The 14,130-nt window shown below is 45.3% G+C and overlaps 1 long non-coding RNA gene across 2 annotated transcripts in view; it reads left to right on the top strand.

Annotated features, from left to right (window-relative positions):
- Positions 1-14,130, top strand: part of LOC139052684 (uncharacterized) — a 1,258,229-nt gene that overhangs the window by 420,826 nt on the left and 823,273 nt on the right. For both annotated transcript variants that reach the window (XR_011510010.1, XR_011510011.1), the window contains exon 4: positions 8,058-8,138. This is a non-coding gene — a long non-coding RNA (uncharacterized lncRNA). The remainder of the gene's footprint in view (positions 1-8,057; positions 8,139-14,130) is intronic.

The following is a 14,130-nucleotide window of genomic DNA, read 5'->3' as shown; positions in this document are numbered from 1 at the left end:
TTAAGGTGCACAACAGCTGATTTGACCAAGCACGAGACCACGCTCGGGCATTTCGGATGGGTTTAGATGCGAGAGCGCCGGTAATTATACTAAACGGTGGTTGGTTAAGCGCAAGTGAACGACGCTTTTAACAATTCTGTCGTCATGGATCAGGTGCGCAAGAAATTCTCAACATTTCAAGGCAACGCCGTTGAAACGGAGAATGACGCGCATGGTAGCATTGAACCAGTTGTTACTTTCCACGAGTTCCAATAGATGTGGCTGCAGGTGCCACTAAAGGGCACCACGTACCAAACAATCTCGAATGGTCCAGTAACAATGTGGGGAGAATCCTACGAAACTGCTACCACACGTGCAGAAGGCCCCGGAGAGCGGGACGGGTGGCATGAGAGAAGTTTGGCTTGCCGAGGCTGGCGGAATCACGTGATACTCCCTCTTAGTTATTTTTCTCCTGCCTCCATGGTGTGGGCAACCAGGTCCGTCGTCTGTCGTGGCCAGGCGCACTTCACATCTCTTGCATCCCTCGAGACCTTCTAACCTTAAACATCGACCAGCCAAGCATAGAACCCGACGGGCTTGATTCGCTGATCAGATTTTCGACGATTGCATACTCTGCTCACACCTATCGTTATACTTGAGTGTTACTGCTTTTGGAACTCGTCGCTCCGTCTGCAGCGCGCCGCACGAGCCAGATTATCGGCGCCATGAAATATATCGCGAAATGAAAACACGCATAATGTTGTTCGCTAAAATTTTTGCATTAGGAAGTATCATAAGCATAGGTGAATCTCGTTCATTTTCTTATGCTAGAATTTCCCGGTTTGTTCAGATTATGATTTCTTCGCGATGAAATTATTAAAGTAGCACCTTGATATGGCTTGTTCTTTATTTCATCTGAATACTAGTTTCTTGATCGTTAGCGATTTTAATGCATAGTTCTTCTCAGACGACCTCTCGCTGTGATCTCTTATCACCCCTGTCTTGTGCGAGCTGATTGCAACTAACGCCTGAAAATTCCCCAAGTTCTTCACACCAGCTAATTTCTTGCCGTCTTAAAACTACATTTCCTTCGTTTGGCAATCGTTCACCAAGTCTAATGGTCCACCGTTTATATGTCCTGTGGATTACTTGGACTGCCGAGCTCCATCGCTTCCTCTTATTGTCGACAAGAACTTCAGCTACACCCGTTTGCTGTCTAAACCTCGCCATTGTCTTCTTGCCTCTTAACCTTACGCCTGATATAGCTGGATCGCTGGGAGACGCCTTCATAGCGCAGTGGACATGAATAGACTGATAATACTTTAACTTCTTAGATTCCTTTGTTATTATATGCGATGGTAGTGAATTACCATTGGACGATTGCTACAAGGTGTTCAATTTTTTCTTGTTGCCCTAACCTAAATGAAAAGGACTGTAGGATGCGAATGGAAAAGCGTGAGTTGTACTGGACAGCTCTGGTTTACACAGTAGGTATTTTTTTCCCTTGCAAAATGTTGAGCTTTTTTGTAGTAATAACTTTATCATTGCAACTTATATATCATTCCAAAACCCTCCTACATTGTAATTTGTAGCCACTGAGAACCTTACAGTGACCTTACACGTCTGCTCCAACTTCGCATATACAAATAAATTCACTGTTAATTTAGCTGTGTTCACGAGTCGTCTTAGAAAAAGGGATTGCTTTAACACCAAGTGCAAATGTGCCAGCCAGTTTGGGGCAAAATTTCTGTGAGTTGCATCAAAAAAAGTAAAAAAAAAAGAAGACGACTATATTTCTGCGACCTTGCTAGGACGATTTTCGAGCGTCGATGCAACATGCAACGAAAAATATGATAACATCAAGTTTTATCACATGTTTTTTTCTTTGAGCTTGGCTTTTTCCCGCACACGTAACGACGACATTTGAAGCCTACGTTTCGGATAAATCTAATATAACCACAGGTTCAAACAAACAAAAAAACAAACAAACAAAGCGCCTGTAACAACTTGCAAGACAACGGCGTCAATTCATGCTTATATATTCGCAGTCCAGGAAGATAAGCGACACGACGAATTGACGTAATGAATGGAGCATGTGGGAAAGATGATTTTTGCAATCAATTTGTAACAACTGTGGCAAGTCAAATAAAAACTGTACCAGACATCCGCCTGTGGGAGAAAGGAAATTGTTAAAACACGGTCAGAAGCAAGGATTCCTCTGTGGTCTCTGACCTAAGCTTTCTCTGAGTGCGTATGTCTCGGACAGAGATAGAGAAAACTGGGGAAAAATCCAAGGGAACACAAAAACAAATGTTCTTGAATTCCTACCATCCTAGCGACGTATTATGAAACACAGTGACTAAAACAGCTGAAAAGAGACCGTCACGCACATTTATCAAACGTCTCAAATATGTACTTCTGACTTGCGGTAAAACATCACTAAATGGAAGTCAGGCTAAAGAAGAGCACGCCGACAAGTAAAAAAGCCATAGGAATTCTTAGAATTGTGGACTAATGCGTAAGCATTGTTTGGCTGGCCAATGAGTTGGGTTTTGCGTAGTTTCGCTAAGTTTTGCTTTGTTTTCTTACTTCATCCACCAATATATACCCATGGCAATATCTACCCATGGCGTAACCGGTGGCGAAGAATTCTGAGGCTTTAATAAACAATTGACAGATTTTCTCGCCCAATCCGGCCTCTGCAATGCAATCGAACGAATTGATCCCGAACTCCGGGAACGAGCGCTCCTCGACGGAGCAGAGTGGCTGAAAGAAAACACCAGCTGGGGGGGGGGGGGGGTGCAGAATCGCACGAGGCGTTTCGTGTGTCGAGAGTTCATCGCCATTACGCCATCTCATCCTGGCTGTCGCCCTCACCTTCATTTTCACTGCGCCGTGGTAAGGTCCACTGAAAACGCGCCATGTGTATCAACGCGCTCGCTTACCCTCGAGGTGTTCATAACTCGAAGGACGCTCAGTGACGTTCAGTTGGGCATCGAGCCTTCCCAAAATCTCAGATTGTCGCACACTTAAATTTAATGTTGGCCAATCGGCAAATATACGTAGCCCCTCCCCGAAAATTTCACTTGCTCCACTCTCAAACTTCAAGTAGCCCCCCCTTCCCTTTCATTAAGTTGGCCCACTCGCAAATTCATATTGGGCCATCCTCAAATTTCAAGTTGGCCCACCCCTTAATTCTAGTTGGCCCACCCCTGACGCAAGTTTTCCCATGTATCTTCTAAGGAGCCCTATGTATGTTTTCCGGTATTCTGTTTTTAATTTATTTTTTCTCTTTTGATTCTTCGTTATCGCTTGGAAGCTAGCACTCGTCTACATTTGCAATATCAGAACGTATATATGTCTAATCTTTGCAAGTTACGCATTATTTATGCTGGCACCTGGAAAACACTATTCGCGTAATAGGGCTGGGAAGCTCGCGTACGAATGCTCACATTAAAACCTAATATAAAATAAAAAAGGTTTCTCCAGTGGACGTCACTCACATGCCCGGCATGCTGCCATTGAGGTGCTCTCAATATAAGGCGCCGTTGCAACTAGAGCTCGCTTTTTGTAAGACGGCCTGTATGACACAGAGACGAAACGAACCCGTCAGTGAGCAAAGGAGTAACATCTGAGCATTGAAGGAAAAAATATAGAATAAAAAAAAAGTATTGAGAAAACACCAGGAGCGTAATGTGTAGAAACTTTCTGACATTGACTGAGAAAGTCTTATTCAGAATTTGGTATGAAGCCGGCAACTTGTAAGGCGTTAAGATTGGGCGCTTTAAAGGGAGTTAAAAAAAGCTTTTCTGCTTTATTAAAAGGGTATGTGTCTGGAATAGCATATCAAACAAAACACAATCCACTGTTTTGGTGGAAAGGTGCTCGATGCTACAGAAAAGGCTCAAACGTGAAGGAGTGGTGGCGACCCCATCTTGGAGTCCTCTAACTAGCCCGCTGTGACGTCCAGCCCGTGCTAGGGCGTAGCCTTATTTCGAATCAGTGAAAGTCGGCTACACTTCTGTTCTTACAGAGCGAAACAATGAAATCAGCAAGTTTCAACAAGTATTACACCAGCATAACGACCCCAAATAAGAAGAAATACCCTAAATCCATGACGTCACGGTGACAGATCCGCGCGAACCCTTCGCCGCGAAATCGAAGAAATGCAGCCTACAATTTCATTTCTTTCTCGTGATTATCAGCTTATTAATGACGAGGCTAACAGTACCAGAGTTTCGAAAGAGTGCGTTATCAGTCTAAAATGACTGCGTATTTCTGTTTACTCTCGATTTCAGGGCTCGAAGTTTTCCGTTTTTGAGTTTCACGCACATTCAGATTATGGTAAGTGTTTATGCTATCAAGATATATATATATATATATATATATATATATATATATATATATATATATATATATATATATATGTGCACCGTTATATATCTATATATGCACGGCCGCGCTGCCGTGTCATAGGCTTGAAAGCGATCTGCGATGACTCAACTGTGCTGCTAGCTTAGTTTGCGCTGTGTTCTCGCCGCTTAGTTAGCGTTGACGCGAAAGGCAGCACGGAGTTGAATTGGCTCGTTGCTGCTGCGTGCGCACTTCGTCATGCCAGCGATCCGTCATGCCAGCGCTTTTGACGGCGAGTTTCCACGGTCATCTAGTACGATGTGTTCATGTTTGCTTGTCCGCGCCTGGCACAAGGCTTGTAAATTTAGTGAATAAGCAAATGTTTACTACTGCATGCAGCCCGCATAACAACTATCCTTATTTCGTACAGCTGTGTATTAATTTGCGATCGCAATAGGCGCTTCGCCTTTCGGGCGCAGCTGCAACTCTATCCTTAGTTCTCTTACACGTAGCAAAAGGCCTCGAATTGCTCTATTTTGACAAAAGTGGTCAAAAACTCGTGGCGAGGTACTCAAATCCCATGAGCCCCAAATCGATTTGAAGTCGCTAAAGAAGTCCTTGGTTTCAAAACTTATTAAACTAGATATCCAATCAGCCAATGAAGGATCATTTACACATTTTTTTGCCGAGGAAAGGAGCACCTCACCTCAGAACTTTCGAATATCTGTGCATGGCTTGGTAATACGTGGAACGGACCTGTGGGCCTCAGACGACCTATACGTTTGTGAGAAACAGCATATATTCGAGCTGCCAGGCTGCCGACAGGCAGTGAAAATCCGCAGGCTTATTTTGTCCTTCGACTGCAATCCGGCGGGTGCATCTTGAGCCGCGTCCGCGCTCACAAACGAGTGCAGAGCCGGCAGCCATTCCGGTTGCGTTAAAACACTTGCAAGAAAAGCTAACCGCAGCGACGTTTGAAGAAATGCAACCTATACTTTCATTTCTTTCCAACTCTCGCGCAGCCCCTCAGCAGACCAAAACGAAGTTACGCTGATAACCCAGCTATGGATAGTGTTTATATTAATGTGAGTAGAATGAATGTCGTAGTTTTCCCCACTTGCCGCTAGATAGATTTGCAGATACAAAGCTGTGCATAAGTAGGAGGACCATGTATGTTGCATTCATAGAGCCAAATTACTGACTCGTTCGCGCTGATGCTTCTTACAGAGCTGAAGTTGTGTAATGGGTTTTGTTTATTACCATGCCACTGTGAATAGCTTGGCTTTTTAGGTAGGATATGTTCGATGGATGCATAATGTGCAGCAACGCTATTATCTTTCGCCTCAAGACGACTGCTGCGCCAGGTGTCCTGGTTACGGCAGACACACCTAGTTAACTGTACACCCGAGAGACAGAGTCGCCGTTCGACTGAGGTGAAATCGACATCTTTTGAGCGGCGTAGTTGGAGACGATCAGGGTATCGCCTTTATTCTGGAACAAGCAAGTGTTAAATATAAGTGCGTTAAAAAAACCAAACCCATTACGAATATTCCAGCTCTCTGCGAAATTTCAGCGCGAGCGATGGAGGTCGAAGAGTCGTATGTAGCTGGCAATCCTATTTCAATTACACACGATGTTTACCTATGCATGTGAATGGTCTGGTCGACGGGCCTCCAGTCATACACCGACAAATGCTGCGGCTGCCCAGAAGTTCTGTGTGATCTCGATGACACTGCAAGGGCAGCACTCAGACTAGCGGGTCTCGCTGTATCGTCTCATTCTTTTCACTCCTCTGTCGAGACTTGCCTCATTGTGCTAGACTCCTACCGATTCGGTTGTGCCTTGGTGTCTGAGCGCTCGCAGAGAAAAAGGACCAGCGTTTAGTTGGTCAGGTATTTGCGTTGAGACTTTTTTCCGCTTGATTGCTGAACTGCCGTGCACTGCTTGCACAGCACGCATTTCTCCCGGAGAGGTGTCGTTTTCTTACTTGTCGTGTTACTCTCTGAATGGCTGCCTCCTTCGTAATTGTTCGTGCGTTTCGATGCGGTTATGTATTTCCATCTGTTACTATCCTTCCCCCTCTCCCCGCTTCTCCCGCAGCTGCTAGGCATCCATCGTTCCTGATATTTTTTTACTTCTGTTGTTGTTCGTGTGTTGGCATTTCTAGAAACCCCGTTAATAATAATAATAATAATAATAATAATAATAATAATAATAATAATAATAATAATAATAATAATAATAATAATAATAATAATAATAATAATAATAATAATAATAATTAGGTGTTCATTACAGTGCCCAGGATGAGCTTCATTGCCTTTGTACTGGGGCACTTAAGAGCCACACGCAAGACACAATGTAAAAGAATACAAATGTGATTGGCTGCTCCCAAGATGTTGCTCCCAGTGGTGTTGGCTGCTCCCAAGATTCCACGACACCATGACTGGCCGGCCTCAATAAACTGTGGCCACGGCGGCTACCTATACGCGCCTCCTACCGCAAAACTACCATGTCTCTGCTCTGTACGAAAATTCACAGGAACGAGACCAGTCTCGCTAGTAAAAACGTTCCATACTGCATAATTATATGTATCCCTAACCGAGCAAGCGTGAAACCTTTCCTTCGTATTGCGAATTCGTAGTCCTCATACAGATGACTCACGAATGGTCTCTCGAAAGCGACCATTCCTGGCTCGGATGAAGAAACGTACTGCCGAGCTACGCCTCGTCTCAATACCTCGCGCGATGCTAGCTATAGACTTCAGCTTCGCTTGCGTCACGAGTGTTGCGGTAAGGGCGCCATCTCCGCGCGCTACACATGCGCGATCGGGAAATGGCTCTTCCTCTCTACACAAAGATTCCAACGTAAGCTGTTTGGGTAGTTACGGTTGCAAAGTTATGTGTGATAATGCTAATAAGGCATGTTTTGGTTACTCCGTGGTTTCAGCAAGCGACCCCGTGGGACTCTTCTTAGCGATATGCCAAAAGAATTACATGTTTTCTGTATTGCCTCATGCATGAATTACGCGTTCATAGCTGGCTCACTATTTGAAATTTTCGTAGCTTTAGAGGGCCGGTTTAAGTAAAAATCCCAAACGCAAGCCAAGGTTTTTGCATACCTCTGGGTAAGTGCTGTATGCAATATAGGTTGTTTTGTTCAGCTTTTCTGGCGCCGCTTTTCATATAGTTATTGACTGCTCTTGTCTAATGCCGTGTCGTAATGACTGCTATGGCTATGTTTAGTGGTTGCATGTATGCAGTTTATTATTCTCCTATGTCAGGACATGTCGTGCAGGGCACAATTTTTTTTTTTGTGCGAAATCTTGTGTACTGCTCTTCAGGGTATTGAAATCTCACATGTCTAGCATATCGCGTTGTATTATCATGTATTTTCAATGAGGCAAGCATTTATTATTTCCAAGGTCAAAACTAACTGCTTGACTGTGAAAAACTCATGTTCTTATTATGATTTTTTGCATTCATTGAATTTTTCGTTGCCGGGAGCACTTTCTGTATAACATACACATTGAACTGACGGTCAAAAGGATATTGAACATGTCTGCACGTTGAACTAGATGACAAAGGCGTCAGCGATGTTGAAAATGGAATGCATTATTCTCGAAACATTATGGCTTCTGGAGACGTTAAAATACTTTTCAGCAGAATTTAGTGGCATGTTACCCGCCACCCCGCTACATGACAATACAATCATCTTTTTTCAAGGTTTCGAGGGCCTGTTGCCAGAAGCACACCAGGCGTTCTTGAAATGTCCACAAGATGGCTGGTAGGGCTCCTGTTAGACAGGTATGTACTTGTTATATGTACTGTTATGGTTATCATTTGGTGGCGCATTATACGTTAGTTTACATCAGAAGGTTTGTTTAGTTTTTTTCAGCAAATGACATGAACCTTTGAGAACTAATTGTAGATGGAGGCAAATACACGTTGTGGTCACTTAAAGGCTATTTTACACCGCCCGTAAAGATTTCTTGGGTGTCTGCATGTTTTTGCCTAAAGGCTGCTTGAAATTTTGTGCGAAGCGTGCTACGGAAGTATATTTGGAAAGTCACCCGTCAGTAGCGTGGGCCCTTTCACTAAAACAAGATAGGAAAAAAAACTTTCCTCCTGAACCTTTCGTACACGTAGGTGAAACCTGTATTGTGCTCCCGTAAACATTGTGGCATTTCGTGGCCTCCGAAATTCGCCAGCATACGGCAGCCACATGAGATACACTTGTTTAACTTCATCTCAAGATTCTGCGGCTTAACGTTGCAGTAAGAAGCGAGATATGCCCAGCTTTACACATTCAAAAAAGAACCAAGTAATATAGAAAGAACCGCTGCTTCGCTTGTGTGAAGCATTCAACGAGATAGTCAGGTTATGCGTTCTGCTTGAGATCCTCACGCTCTGTTCCAACAAGAGTAGCGGGCGACATGGCGAGAGACAGCAGGCCGTACAACTGCTGTTGCGGAGAGTGAATGGAGTCGTGAATCGTTGTGTCCAGGCATGTCACAACGCTGGCGCGATGATGAACGCCGGTAGTGGTTTTTTCCTGGGTTGCATCTCGGTAGTGCAAGAGCGAGGGAAAAAGCGCCGAAGGAAAACACTAGATATAATTAGCTTGAGCTTTGCTATCTTTTCCCCTCAGACGAGTGTATGCGTTGCGGTGCGTCACGCACACTTATCCTCAACAGAAATGCAAATCTACTTGCGTGCGGCACTCGTTAAGCGTTTGACAGACGAACGCTGTAGTGGCAACACAGTAGAGTCGAATGTGCTCCATGGCGGATGGAATACACTAGTAGCATGGAGGAAGGAAAACACGAGGAGGAAGCGACGCATGACAAGGTTGAAGCCTAGTCATAAAATGTTTAGAGGAATGGGATGATGGGAAATGGGCATTCAAGTGATAGGCAAGCGGTAGCTTTAGTCGGCTCGCTTTGGTTGCGTTTGCTGCACCGGTTTTGGAATATGCTCACACAGTCAGCGTGGAAAACGCACGCCAAGATTGAGCGAAGGAATTCAAGTATCTGAAGCGGTCTAGTCTGTGTTATGTCAGTCAGGTAAGGCACCGAACCACCACACATTACGTCGACGCTTCTCGTCGTTTAAGTAGCAGACAGGCGCCAATGCTGTATTGAACGAAGGCTTCGGGGAATTAACCGGCTTTGTGCCCAACAACCTCCCACAACGACCTTAGGGACGACCGGTAGCGTTTCGGGCCGGTTTCAAGTATACTAGAAAATTATTCGCACTGCAAACGTGTGAAGGCAACCTAGCCGCCCTTCCAATGGCGATTTTTCGCATTTGTGGGCATCTTCTGGGAAACAATATAATTTCATTCGCTCCGCAAACATGTGCAGGCATTCAAGCGAGCGTCCTGGCTCCGCAACGACCGCGTTTCTGTCTGAAAAAAATTGTCCCATCTTGCACCCAGTGATGGAATGGTGAGGCGGGGACCCGAACCATATTCGAGGTCCACTGTTATGGGGCAGACGGTCCGAGTGGATGCTGTCGTTCGCCGCAATGCCTTCTGCCTCTCAACAGAGCGGCGTTGGCACGTCTACACGGCGCAAGGACGTCGCTCCACACAATCTTAGAAAAGAGTGCATGTAAACATCAATGAAAGGCGACGACTTCGGCCTTTACGGTGTAGGGTAATGCCATTTATTTATTTCGCAACGAAGGACGCACAACAAAAACTTTTGCTTAGCAAACGCGTTACAAATACCAATCCCGCGAAAGATCTTTTCTCATCCTGCGGAACAAAAATTAGCAAGAAGATACGAACCCTAGTTTCAGGAACACAACAGCTGATTTGAGTGAGCGGTCTGCTTTCGAGGCTACGAGAATCACGTGAGGCTCCCTCAAATGCACACAAGAGTTCTTGTATGGCTTTTATCAGAGAGAGATATACGTTATATATGATATAATGTCCAACATCGAGTGGTGAACAACGCGTTATTTCGCATGAGGAAGAATAAGCGCCACAGAATCGTTGCGAATGGAGCCAACAAACCGTCTCCGTCACCTAAAGGCAACGTTACACAGCCCCCAAAGATACCCTGCCTGTGTGCAGGATATTTTTTCTGAAGGCTCTTGAAATCTTATGCGAAGCGCGCTGCGCAAGTAGATCTGTGAAGCCACCTGCCTATAGTTTTGGCACTTTCTCCTAAGAAAAGAAAAAAGAAAACCTTATTGTCGCGACTCTTCCCTACACATGGCCGCAACCTGTCATGCGTTGCTGTAAGCGTTGTGTCGTTTTTGTGAGCTCCGAGATCCGCATACATAGGACAGCAGCAAGAGCTACACTTCAACTGCAGCTCGAGTTATTGAGGCAGAATAGTGCCTACGAGGCGAGATATCGCCAGATTTTCAGAGAGAAAAAATAAAGATAAAGAATCAAGAAAACAAAATAAATAGCAGCCGTTTCGCTCGGGAGAACATTGAAAGCGATAGCAAAGTTACGCGTAGCGCTTGAGACCCTCACGCAGCGTTCTAACTCTAGGTGAGGGCAATATGGCATGACAGAGCAAGTCGTACAACTGCTCTTGCGCAGTATGAATGGAGTCGTGTAGCGTTTTGACGAGGTGTGCCATAACGGTTTTCAGTGCCAAAGGAAATAATTACATGTACAAGCTTCTAATTTACCATCCCTTCCACAGACACCAGTGTATGCATTACCGCGCGTGATGGATAGTTAGCCTCCACAGAAACGCACATTTATTTGCATGCGAATCTCGGGCCAAGTGCGAAGGATGAACGCTGTAGCGGCAACACTGTAGAGCCGACTTTAAGGAGCGTGAGGGTGCGGTTCATGGCTGAAGGAATACACAAGGGGGAGCGGCACATGATACGCTTGAAGCCTAGTCATAGAAAAGAACATAGAGGAGAAATTGGCCCTTGTCACGTGATAGGCAAGCGGTATATTCTTGTCGGCTAGCTTTGGTTGCGTCAGCTGTGGGGATTTGATCAGAGGCGCAAATGTCAGGCGGGACAAACGCACTCTCAGGTTTGTGGAGGTTCAAGCGTACGACAAAGTCGAGTCTTTGTTATGTGAGTCAGGTAACGCACCAAGCCATGACACGTTACGCAGGTGCGTGTGGTGATCCAAGGTGCAAGACAGCGGTGGGAAAAAGCAAGAAAAGCACCGCATTTTTGGGTGCATGACAGCTGATTTCACCAAACACCTGGCAACGCTCGGGAATTTTGTATGGTATTCGAGTTGAGAGTGCTAGCTACTCCACAATCACTGATGCATTTAAAAATTCTGGCGAAATGGGTGAGGCGCCCAAGGCTTTCTCCTGATTTCAAGGCAACGCACTTGCAGCAAAGGACCACGCGCGTGGTAGCTGGAAACCACCCTTTACTTTTCACGTGCCTCCAGGGTTACCACGTACCAGACCATCTCGAATAGACCAGCAACCATGTGGGCAGAATCCTACACAAGAGGCAACGGACGCGTACAAGGCCCGCGTACTGTGCTCGGAAGTTGGCTTCCGAGGCTAGCAGAATCACGTGATGCTCCGTCTGTTTTTTTTTCCTTCCTCCCTGGTGCAAGACGCCGGCTCCATCGTATTTTGAGGCCGTGTGCAGTGTACGTCTCTCGCGTCCCTCGAGACCTTGTAACACTAAACATCACGACTTGCGCATGCGCGGTCGAAAGCGTCACCACATGGCGGCGTCGGCGCCGAGGGCGACATTGGGTTTGCGGCATTCATGTGGTTGCTATTGCAATAAATCATGGACATGATGCAGCTGAAGAAGAAGCAAGTATCATACATAACAGCGGACAGCTGGCAAAGGTTTGTGCCGCGCATTCGAGCATTAAATGTACACACAAAACAATGTGACGTCACTATCAACCGTTTGAGAACACAGTTATGAGGCGCCCGTTCCTATAGCGATCGCCGCAGCGTTGTCCATCGTAACGGAGTGAACGAACAAAGCGTAAGATGCAAGCGAACGGGGAGCGCAGTGGGAGATGACAGCAGAGAGCGCGAGGAGGAAATCGGAGGAGGAGAGTATGGCGAAAGGGCGAGGAGGAAAGCATAGTGCCGCACCAGACTGCGAAATGGCGCCCTAGCATTGTTATCTGATCGTATGTGCGACTCGAATTGTGTAGCACTTTCTGGAATCCACGCGGGCACCAACGATTACACTGGAACCTTCGACAAGCCAAGAGTAAAAGCTGACGCGCTTGACCCGTAGACCAGACTTTCGACGATCACCAAAGCTCTGTTCGCCGGTGCTGTTGTGCTTTAGCGTAAGCTGTTTTGCAACGCTTCACATCATTTATAAAGTGCCGCACGAGGCAGATTGGCCGCACCAGCCAGTATAGCACGAAATGAACGTACGTACAGTTTATCCAGTTTATTGATATTGTGGTTTCTTCGAAATTAAATTCAGAAGATAGTAGTTGGTTATTTAGCCCTCGTCGAAGAGCAAGAGCAATTTTTTTACTGACTAGCGATTTTCATGCATAATATTTCTCATATGACCTCTCCCAATGACCTTCAATCACCCCTGCTTTGGGCGAGCTGATTCTACCTTACACCAGCAAATTTCCAAATCTCATCACGCCGTGGTTGATTACAACCTGGTTTCAGCAAGTGACCCCCTTGGATCGTCTTTAAGGACGTTCGACGGCTAAAAAGAATTACATGTCATCTGTATTGCCTGGTGCATCGATTACGCTATTACCGCTGGGTTACTAGTTCAAATTCCCCTAGCCCTCAAGTGGTGGTTAGAGGAAATGATCAGAATCAGGAGCGAATTAAAATATACCGAGCACGGACACCGATCCCGCGTTCACGGAAATTCTTTCACAAGTGGTTTGCTGTGAAATGATTATGCATACCTCCCGATAACTGCTGTATACAAAATAGGTTGTTTTGCTTATCTTTGGTAAAGCACTGCTTTCCACATAGTCATTGACTGCTGCAGTTCACTGAAGCACTGCTTTCCACATAGTCATTGACTGCTGCAGTTCACTGAAGCACTGCTTTCCACATAGTCATTGACTGCTGTAGTTCACTGCTCTGAAGAAATGACTCTAATAGCTCTATTTAGTGTTTGCATGTAGTACGTTGTTTAATATTCTCATCTCTTTTACGAGTCCGGCAGCGCACACAATTTTTTAGGCAAAATGGTCTCTATAGCATTACCGAGTTATGAAGTTTTTCATCTATAGCACCGCACGCCGTTTCTACTTGGCAAGTTGTTTTCAAATTTTCTATTTAAAGATTGGGTGCTCACCTCCTTAAACGTCGTGCTCCTTTCTTTTTTTGCAATAATGGAATATTTTGCTTCAGCGAGCACCTTCTAAGGAGCTAACACAATGAACTCGCAGTCAATAGGACAATAAACATCCAATGCGCGTTGGACGAAATCACAATGGCTTTACGGATGCTGAAAATGAAGTGATTATTCGGGAAATCTAAAGGCTTGCTGAGAGTTCAAAAGGCTTTTGAGCAGAATTTAGAAGCATGTTTCCCACCATGCGAGTACACGACGCTCCTGTTTTTTTTAAGGTTTCGATGGGCTCTGACGAGAAGCATACCGTTGAAGGAATGCCCACATTTGGGCTGGCGGGACTTTTATCAGAGAGAAATGTATAGATTACGTAGGATGTGATGACCATCATTTAGTGGTGCATTATACGTTAATAACATAAGATTGAAAAGAAAATTTATTCACCCGTAGGCACACTTACAACAGTGGTAGGAACGAAAGGTACAGTATGAGGTACATCACGTGTAATACATCATACTTGACGTAAACAAAAAAGATGAAC

The sequence above is a fragment of the Dermacentor albipictus genome, unplaced genomic scaffold (assembly GCF_038994185.2).
Source record: "Dermacentor albipictus isolate Rhodes 1998 colony unplaced genomic scaffold, USDA_Dalb.pri_finalv2 scaffold_29, whole genome shotgun sequence".
Classification (NCBI taxonomy): Eukaryota; Metazoa; Arthropoda; class Arachnida; order Ixodida; family Ixodidae; genus Dermacentor; species Dermacentor albipictus.
This window is presented reverse-complemented; position numbering and strand designations above follow the sequence as displayed.